Below are 10,385 nucleotides of genomic sequence, written 5' to 3'. Positions count from 1 at the left end.
CCAGTAAGAGAAAAGGTTCCAAAATCAGGCAACAGATTAAGAGACAGATCCTACTCCCACTGCTAGGAATCACACAAGAAGACCAATTCACACAAGTATGACCTATGTACAGAGTACCTAGGTCAATCCCATGCAGGCTCCCTGGTTAGTGGTTCAGTCTCTATGAGCCCATGTTAGTTGATTCTGTAAGTTTTCTTGTGGTGTCCTTGATTCCTCTGATTCCTTCAATTCTTCCTCCCCTTCACCTGAAGCATTCATTGAGGTCCACCTAATATTTGGCTGTGGGTCTCTGCATCTGTTTCCATTAGTTGCTGGGTTAAGACTCTCTGATGACAATTGGGTTAGGAACCAATCTATGAGTACAGCAGAATATTATTAAGAATCATTTCATTGACTTCTTTGTCAGTCATGTTTGGTTCTGTCCTAGGTCTCTGCATTGTTCAGCCTTTGGGTTCTGGCCCACAGGGGTGGCCTCCTTCCTATGGTATGGGTTTCAAGCTAGACCAGTCATTGGTTGGCCAATCCCGCACTTTCTATTCCACCTTTACCCCAGCACATCTTGTAGGAAGGACAAATTGTAAGTCAAAGTTTTGTGGCTGGTTGGTGTCCCAATCCTTCCACTGGAAGTTCTGCCTGGTTATAGGAGATGGCTGATTCAGACTCCATGTCCCGAGAATGGATGCAAAAAGCATATCTACCCTTCTCTGCATACAGGAAACTCACCTCAACATCAAAGATAGATATTAACTCGGAGTAAAGTGTTGGAAAAGTTTTTTTCAAGTAAATGGACACAAGAAGCAAGCTGGTATAGCTATTCTAATATCTTAAAAACATGAACTTCCAAGCAAAATTAATCAAAAGAGATGGGGAAGGTCACTTCTTGCTCATCAAAGGAAAAATTCACCAAGATGATATCTCAAATCTGAACAGCTGTCTATGCCCCAGATGCAAAAGCACTCACATTTGTAAAAGAAACAGTACTAAAGCTTAAACTACACATTAACCCCACACATTAATAGTGTGAGACTTCAACACCATAGTCTTACCAATGGACAGGCCATCCAGACAGAAACTAAACAGAGAAATAATAGAACTAACAGACATTATAACTCAAATTGACCTGACAGAAATCTACAGAATATTTCACCCAAATACAAAAGAATATAACTTCTTCTCAGCACATCATGGAACCTTATCCAAAACTGACCATATACTTGGTCACAAAGTATCTGTATTCAACAGATACAAGAAAACTAAATAACCCCTGTATCTTTTTCAGCCACCATGGATTAAAGCTGGATCTCAACAACAGAAACAACAGAAAGTCTAAAAACTCATGGGAACTGAACAACTTTATTAATGAGCACTGAATCAAGAAAGAAATCAAAGACTTCCTAGAATTCAATGAAAACAAGTGTACAACATACACAAACATATAGGACACAATGAAAGCAGTGCTAAAAGAATATTGATAGCACTCAGTGCCTTAATAAAGAAATCTTAACAGCACACCTGAAAACTCTAGAAAAAAAAGAAGCAAACACAGCTGAGAGGAATGGATGGCAGGATACAATCAAACTGAGACCTAAAATAATAAAATAGAAACAAAGAGAACAATATGAAGAATTAATGAAACAAAGAATTGGTTCTTGGAGAAAATCAATAATACAGACAAAACCTTATCCAAACTAACTAAAAAATCAGAAAGAGAACATCCAAATTAACAAAGTCAGAAATGTAAAGGGGGACATAACAACAGACATTGAGGAAATCCAAAGACTCATTAGATCAATATAATTAAAAACCCTGTACTCCACAAAATTGGAAACTCTAAGAGAAACAAATGTTGCCTTTCTTTGGGGAAGTAGAAAGGCCACCTGCTTTGTGAAACTTTTAAAGAACATAATTTAGATGTGAATGGAAATCCAAATGTTTCTAATAATAATTCTTCTTCCATTAGGCATAGAAAATAGAAATGTCCCCAGCTGAGTCAAGAGGACTCTAGCTGTTAGGTAGAGGTATAGCTTCAAATAGCCATTTTTGGGGGATGGCGGGGGTTAAGATGCACAGCAATTATAAAGTAAGTCTGATTCCAACAGGACTTGTGTGACTGTCTCAGGCAGGAAGTGAAGGGCCATGAACGGCAGCTGAGAAGTTTGTAAGATTGTGGAAACACTGCCAAAGGCTCACATTTTGAGTTTATTTTTCATTGATAATATCACCCCCAGGGACCTTCAGAAAAAAGAAAACTTTTGAGAGAGAGTCAGAGGGTGATTTTGGAGAAGACCATAAATAGAAACCAGGACATTTTGAAAACAGACTCTTTGACATCAGGTTGACAGGAGCTCAAGGGAGGAGAAGCTATCTGGCCACGACCATGGTCTGGGCTATGAAGAAGAAGTTGGTGGATTCAAACTGCCTGAAAAACCATAAACTCAGGAAAAGAGACAGCACTTGGGAAAGAGAAAAGTCATAGACCCAAGCATCTGTGGGAAATAAAAGGGAGGAGCAGGGAGTCAGCTAGAGCCAGGAATCCAAGAAAGATGGTGCCCGCAAGAACACAGTCAGAACTCTCAGAAACTCTCGCTGATTGAATCAAATCCACAGCCCCTGGGGTTGGAAGCTAGGCATCCAGTAGAGCAGCCCTCATCTCCTACTGAGCAGGTTGCTGACTGGAGAAATAGGCTCACCACAAGTTGCTGGGATTCAGCATCCTCATACAGCAAGAGCAATGATGCTGCCTCAAGGACTGATGGGGGCACACAGCACTTCCTTAACGTATCTAAGGTGTTCCCTGCTCCCTGCCCTCCTTCATGTTCTTCCTCTGGAGGTTGCTACTGGCCTGAGACATAGTCCATTGGTATGTGTATCACCTTCAGACGCCCAGGTCAAAGCACTTGGAATGTGGTCTAATACTCTTGTGTGGTATCCAAAGCATGTGGTTGTATTGGTTACTGCCCTGGTTACTTGGACAAAATACCTGACCAAAACAATTTAAGGGAGAGAAGATTTACTCTGGTCTAAGGTTTAGGGGATCATCCTGACACAGCAGGGGAGATGCAGCAACTGGTAAGGAAGGTATGCTGGCAGGAGCAGGAAGCCATTGCCTGCATTGCATCCGTAGGCAGGCAGTAGAGAAGGAACAGAAAGTGGAGTTCAGCTATAAAGCTTCAGTCAAGGCCTATCCTCAGGGAACCACTTCCTCCAGCCAAGCTTCTCCTCCATTCCTAAGGGTTCCATCATTTGAGGATCAAATGTCTATGTGAGTCTGAGGGGAACATGTGGCATTCCAATCACAATGCAGGCTACAGCTCAAACACTTGACTCCTTGAAGAGAGTTTTGTAAGTGACAGTGTGTCAGGGACCTTCCCCCTCTCCTCACACACCCCCTTCTGTTTGCTTCATAACCTCAGCAACAGCTACTGTAGCCTTGCTTATTACTTACCTGTTTCTTGTCTCTTACATGCCCTAGAGTGCAGGTTCACAGAGGCATAAAAAAGCTCAGGGCAGAATTTCCATGGGTCTTTGTTCCCATGATGCACCCTTTGCTCTTCCCACGGCATCACTCTCTACTGACCTTTCCACAGCCGAGTCCTCTCGTCACTCAAATCGGTCCCTGCATCACCTTTCTGCGTGTGTTTTTCTCTGCCACTCCATCTCAATAGCATACAGATCACTCCATCTCATTTCCACACAGCACTTTCCACAGTCTGGGGTTTGCTTGTAGATATTTTTTCTGCTCTATTTATCTATAGTCTTTGGTTATGTGCCATAATGCTGGTCCCAATCCAGCGTCTAGAACAAGGGCTGACACAAGGCAAGCACTTATCAGGTAGCTGAGAAATGACTGGAAGGATACAGTAGTCCCGAATGAAGCTTCCCTGAGTGTGGAGACCAGCTTGCCCCTCAGTTTGCTGCATCTCACATCACTTGGGGAAGGAGTTTATGAACACCAGAAGGACTTACTAGGGAATGTCTGGAAGTCAGTGAGAAGCATGGATGGTGGTGCTTCCCACTCTGTGTAAGAGAATGTGTGGGACATTTCCTGAGTGGAGACCCCAGTCACAGAGACTGGAAATGGAAATCAGAAGTGAGTTATTTAGGGTTAAAATTACAGCTAAAGCTTCCATAGCATTTTGGGCAGTTTTCCAATACTCTTGTAGAAATCATCACCATCAATATTTTTATTTTAATGGCTGTATGAAATTATATCATTAAAGGGTATCATGTCACATTTTCACACATATTTACATCAGATAATCTTTAAGTAGTTAAATATATCCATTCATGCATACACGTATTATTTCTTCATGATGAAAACATTCAAATTCCTCTCTTCCAGCTTGTTAAAGATACAGCCTGTAGTTATTATTCACAGGCATTCTTTTGTGCGACAGTACACAAAACTTTTTTATTCCTATCTGGCTGTCCAGTAGAACAGTTGGAACTATAAACTCTCAGGAAAAAATCATCAAGACAAACCTTCATTACCTTAATTTTGGCAACGGACTCGGTTGTGACATTAACTGTATGGGCAGGAAACAAATAAACAAAAAAGGATATATAATTTGCACTTTCAAACCTAAACCTACAGTATTCTCACAGAGTTTCAGCTGGAGAACCATGTTGTAAGTCAATATACATTAGTTACATGACAATGAATTATTGTAAAGCAGTTTATTAGACAATGCAGGGTGGCAAGAAATGATGTATATTTTTTCATTTGCGTGTCCTCAGCGAAACCACAAGCAAATGAAAGATAGGATCTGCCCCTTAATTATGAAGCCATATTCCTTGAATGACACAATTGAACCATGTATGTCTGGAGAAAGAAGGGATGAATAAGAGAGGAGGGGGAAGAAAGCAGAGCGGGCAAGAGGACCAGGGAGGAAACAGAGGAGGAAAGGAAGCACGGTGGTGTTCTCAGAAAAAGTGCAGGAGCTTTTTATTGGCACGTGGACACAGTGATTAAGTTCCATGCCCCCCCACCAAAATCTGAAGGATGCAGAAATGTGGCAAAAAAATAGTTACCTACCAGCATAAATTAATTTTATAAAGATCAGAACCAGCCTATGTCCCCGTCTTTGAGGGTAAGTCCAACAGAGGTGAAATAACTCCAGGCAGTGACTGGACATCAGTATACTGGCGACTCCAGATGAGAATGTGGGGAGCAATAGAGAACACAGAAACGCACACCTCAGAGTGGCAGCCTTGACGGTGTGACCTCCTACTGCCTCGACCTACACTCAGGAAGGATGATGACCCCGAGTGCCCGGTGTGAGCATGCTATTTTTTAAATCCTACCTTTTCTGGCACCTCAGAGAGTACCAGAAGGAGCTCAGATTTCTGATGTGAAGGGTTTTTAGCTCCCAAGCCTGCACTTTCTCCAGACCAGAAAGATGAAAAATTATGTAAACCTTCCTTAGAGATTCCCTAACTAATACCAAGAATCCAATGGTAATCACCACTTTGAGCACTTGGGTCGGGCACTTACATCAATTACCTCCTTCAGGCCTCACGACAATAAAGAACCTGAGAGCGGGGGAAGAGAAGAGAGAGGGAAGCATAGCTTTATCACAGATGAGGAAACCACACTAAGAGAAATGAGGACTTATCTGTGGTCATATGGTTAGAAATCAAACTCAAGTTGCAATAAGATTAGTCACCTCTGCTTTTATTAAAGTTGCTATCCCTGGGAGGCCTGACCTTTTCAGAAAGGAAACAGAAGAAGAATGGAGGGTGTGAGAGAATTGGAGGGGAGGGCCTGGGAGGGCAGATGGGAGAGAAAACTGCAGTCTGATATAATATATGAGAGAAGAATAAATAAATAAAATATTATTTTAAAATGAAACAGAACTCAAATCAAATTCAAAAGTGAGATAGACATTCCTTTGGCCATGGAATGCCCTATGTCTCATCTGCCATTAGACTTCCCTAAGGAAATACTCTTGGCACACAAAACATTTGCCTTTCCAAGGTAACTCCATTTCCAGCCCCAAGAAGGTGCTCTCTGGAGCATATTGAAGCAAGTAGAGCTTAAAAGGTTTTACAATGGTCTTTCTCTTCAAAAAAATTAGTTTCCAAATACTATTTGCATGATCATGATAACCCATCTCTAGGGAAACAGTCACAATACAATGTAGCCAGTAGCCTGCTTCATGCTCAGCCTGGGTATGGCACCAAGCATTGCCATGGGATGGGAACAGCAGGTGTCAGTCACAAATTCACCATCTGACCATGACCAACCTGTACAGCAACTTAAGCCTCCCTCTATTTATTCTTCAGAAAAGCAGTAAAGAGAATCTTTTCTCTGAGTGGTCAGGCATTGGAAGTAACAGAAATGTTCAACAGTGGGTATCAAATGAAGTTATACACATTTAGACATACCCACCATAAGGGATAGGGTACCATATCCCTTAGGAAAGTTTCCTGACTACAAATCTGCATAATGACTAATTCTATTCTAGGTACTCTATGTGGCATTTAATTCCCTCTAAATACATGGAATAGAAATATTGGTCAATTGGGATTTTATTGTTGTTGTTATTTTGTTTGTTTCCCAATACTGTGACAAAACACCCAACAGAAACAGCTTTGGGGGGAGTAAATTTTACATTGTATTTTCGTTTATTTTACTTTTCAATTTAAAAATTAATTACATCTCTCCCTTCGCTTCCCTCTGTCCATCCTCTCCCATGTACCTTCCTTTATACCCTCCAATATATGACCTCCTTTCTTTAATTATTATTGCTACAAATGTGCACACACAATGCATGTATATTTTGCGGGAGGTTTTGAGACAGGGCTTCTCTGTGTAGTTTTGGAGCCTGTCTTGGAACTCACTCTGTAGAACAGGCTGGCATTTAACTCACAGAAAACCACCTGCCTCTGCCTCCCGAGTGCTAACATTAAAGGTGTGCACCACCACCATCCAGTTACAGGATGTGTATTTTGACCATTGGGTATTGGATAACCAATTCTTGGGGAAGATTGTTGCTCCCCCTCTCATCATGTAGACAGAGGGTATAAATGTATATATTTTCACATACTTGGACACCCATGTCCACAGACACAGAAATTTCTGCTTTTGCTCACCTTTCGGGGGAAGCAAGATCCAAAATGCTCCTTATCAGAAAAGAGCAAGTTCTCATCCACACCATCAAAAATTAATTTACAGATTTGTTTAACAAATGTTTGTTGAATATTCACTATATGCCAAACAGAGTTTTCAGTGATGAGTGGGTCATCACTAGTAAACATAACCTACAGACCTGTCCTCTCCTGGAGTCTGCTTCCTAGACAGATGAAGGAAGAAAGGAGTGAATCACTTTACCATTAGGAGCACAGCATCAGGGGAAGTACAAAAGAGACTTATCCTCCTCAAATTGTGACCAATTTATGACAACTATATCAGTGCTGGAGAACAGCATTAAAGATCATAGGTAGGAAGACTGAGACCATCTCTCTGTTAACATCAGCATATGTGGCCTACTCTGCAGAATTGGGGAAGTTGATAATGCTAGATAAAGCAAGGCAGAGATAGAGGCCCAGAGCCCAGGTGGAGATTGGGATATAGGTAAATGTGGGCAGAGAAGTGGAGGTAGTACCAAGACTGCAGATCTCGGGAGTGCTGAAAACGGACCCTATAAGCACACAAAGAAGATGAACATTAGAGTATTATCTAGTAAAGAGGGTACCACCTTGGCTGCTCCAAAAATACCATGCTTGTTAATTCTGAAACACCTTTTTTTAAATTTAAATTTAGATTAGAAACAAGGTTGCTTCACAAGTCTGTTGCAGGTCCCTCTCCGTTTCTGAAACACCTTTTACTTTAGGATGAGGCAAAGCTTTATTTGTAGCTCTTCAGAGAGAATCAAATACGGATGAATGTGCACCCAATCCTATGAAATGCTTACATCAATTGCTAGGTCCTCATGCTGGTTCTTAACACAAATATAAATTTTTATTCAAGAAGTTGGAGTGTTCATTAGTCATCTGGAGCTAATCAAACAGCATTGGCTAGTCCTCAGTTGACCTCTGTCCCTGTGCTTCTGACTCCTTGCTTCAAAATTTTGTTCATTCCCTACCCCTGATAATAGCATTAGAATATCCTATTGAATGCTAGAGTTTTGTGTCTTGGATGGGTATTTCCCACAGCAGACCAGGGCACAGATAGGATAGAAGAGAAAAGGCAATGCCCCCAAGTGGTGGATGTGGCCTCCTTAAGCATCCTAGAGTCTCACCTTAGCCATGCCATTGTTGACTACACCCTGACTACCAACATTTACTGGACCCTTCACTGACACTTTTGTGCAGATACAGGAGCTGGGAGGAGACGTTATATGTTTGGTATTTATGAAAATTTGGAAAGAATCCCTACTTACATTTACAAAATGCCCTCCTTTTCATTAATACAGGAGAGACGTGTGGCTAAAAGAAAATATCATGTATATATCTAAGGAAAAGTTGAATTGGCTAAGCAGACATCAAGGCCAAGCTTCTTCGAAGAAGAGATGCTCATATCTGTGATGTTATTGATGTGTTTTCATTAAAATGTTACTCGACAGATATGTACAATCAGTATGTATTTATGGGGCACAGTATGACATTTCAGCATGCATGTTCATTGTGTGATGATCGACTTGGCACACTCACGCTATCCCTTCAGCTAAAGTATTTATCATCTGTTTGTGATAGCAACATTCAAACTCTTATTTTGTGACTATCTTAAGGTATGTAGTACATCATTGTTAGCTATAACAACCCCTCTGTGTACATTCCTTCTGTCTAGTCATGGCTTTACTCTCACCAATGTCTTCCTTCTGCTCCCCAGTCTTTAGTGGACAAAAATCTTCTTTCCTCTTCTATGGGTTCAGCAATTTTAGATTCTGCATCATATGTTTATTATAGCACAATGTAAAAGCAATTCAACCTAAGGACTCAACCTAAATGTCAAACATTAGCAAATTAATGTGTAAAACAGCTCTGTGTGTGTGTGTGTGTGTGTGCCTGGGCATCTATTTGCCCGTGAATACATACATAAAATGAATACCATATAGCCATAAAAATAAATTCCTGTCACTTGAGACAATATGGATCATAATGTTAAGTGAGATATTCTAGGCACAGAAAGACAAATAGTACATGAGGTCACATGATTTCCCACATTAAAAAGAGCTTACAACCAAACACAATGGTTCATACCTGTAATCCTAGCATTTGAGCGGTTGGTACAGGAAAGTCGGGAGTTCAAAGTAATCCTCAGCTACATATCAAATAGAAGACTATCTGGGGCCACACAAGACTCTCTAAAATCTCAAATAAGCTCCTTTATAGATTCCATGGTACAGCTGTAGTTTCTCTTAATTATTTTGCTTGAGAATTTCATACACTTATATGTGTTCTCATCAAATCCACCCCAATTCCCTCCATTTCAGTTCTTCTCTTATACCACTAGCCATTCTTCTCTCCCAACCACAGTACTACCTCAGTGCTATTCCACTCAGTGCTACCTGTGGAGTGAGCTAGGAGTGAGATTTCATGAGTCCCTTCCCAATCTATACTGGGTTTTTGGCTGGCTTGCTTTTGTGCATGCAGTCATAGCTGCTGTGAACTCATGTGTACAATAGTAAACACCATGTTGCTGCAATCATCTACTACCTCTGACTGTTACAGTCTCTTCAACCCCCTCTGCCATAGTGATTTCTAAACCACAGTGTCCTAGATGTCCCACTTAGGGCTAAACACTCCCCTAAGGCCTTTGATGTACACAGACAATGGGTTTTGGCCCAATTAACAGTACCAGGCATGAGCTCTGTCTTGTGCAATGTAAACCTTAAATCCAATCAAAAAGTGGTTGGTTGATCCCGTGACTTCCTTGCCACTATTGAACAAGTGGACATATCTTGCCAGACCAGCTGTTAGCAGGGTTCACAGCTGGCTAACTTTTTCTTCCCTATTTGCATAGCAACTTGCAGTGCTGTGATTTCTAGCTAGATAGTGATGAAGCTTCCAGGGTGGTTCCAGCTCAATATATATATATATATATATATATATATATATATATATATATATATATATATTCATGTCCTATGACTCAAATATATGGTGTCTTCAGCAATGTGGTCTTATTGTCAAGTTCTGGAGGGTAACCAAGAGCAAGGGCAGCAGCCTGCAATGTTAAGAAAAATCTATGGGACCTTACTGAATAACGACTCAAAAAGAGGCAACCCATGGCTGTCACTATGTTCTTTGTTTGATAACCCATGGTATTTGAGAGAGGCATTGCCCCACCCCATATAGAGTAACTCTATTTATACTCATTTTTATGTGTGTATATATTTTAGAAAGTGTTTGTAGTAGTGGTTTACCATGTGGTTTTCTGT

This window comes from Mesocricetus auratus, unplaced genomic scaffold (genome assembly GCF_017639785.1).
Source record: "Mesocricetus auratus isolate SY011 unplaced genomic scaffold, BCM_Maur_2.0 Super-Scaffold_4256, whole genome shotgun sequence".
Lineage (NCBI taxonomy): Eukaryota > Metazoa > Chordata > Mammalia > Rodentia > Cricetidae > Mesocricetus > Mesocricetus auratus.
Note: the sequence above shows the minus strand (reverse complement) of the source record.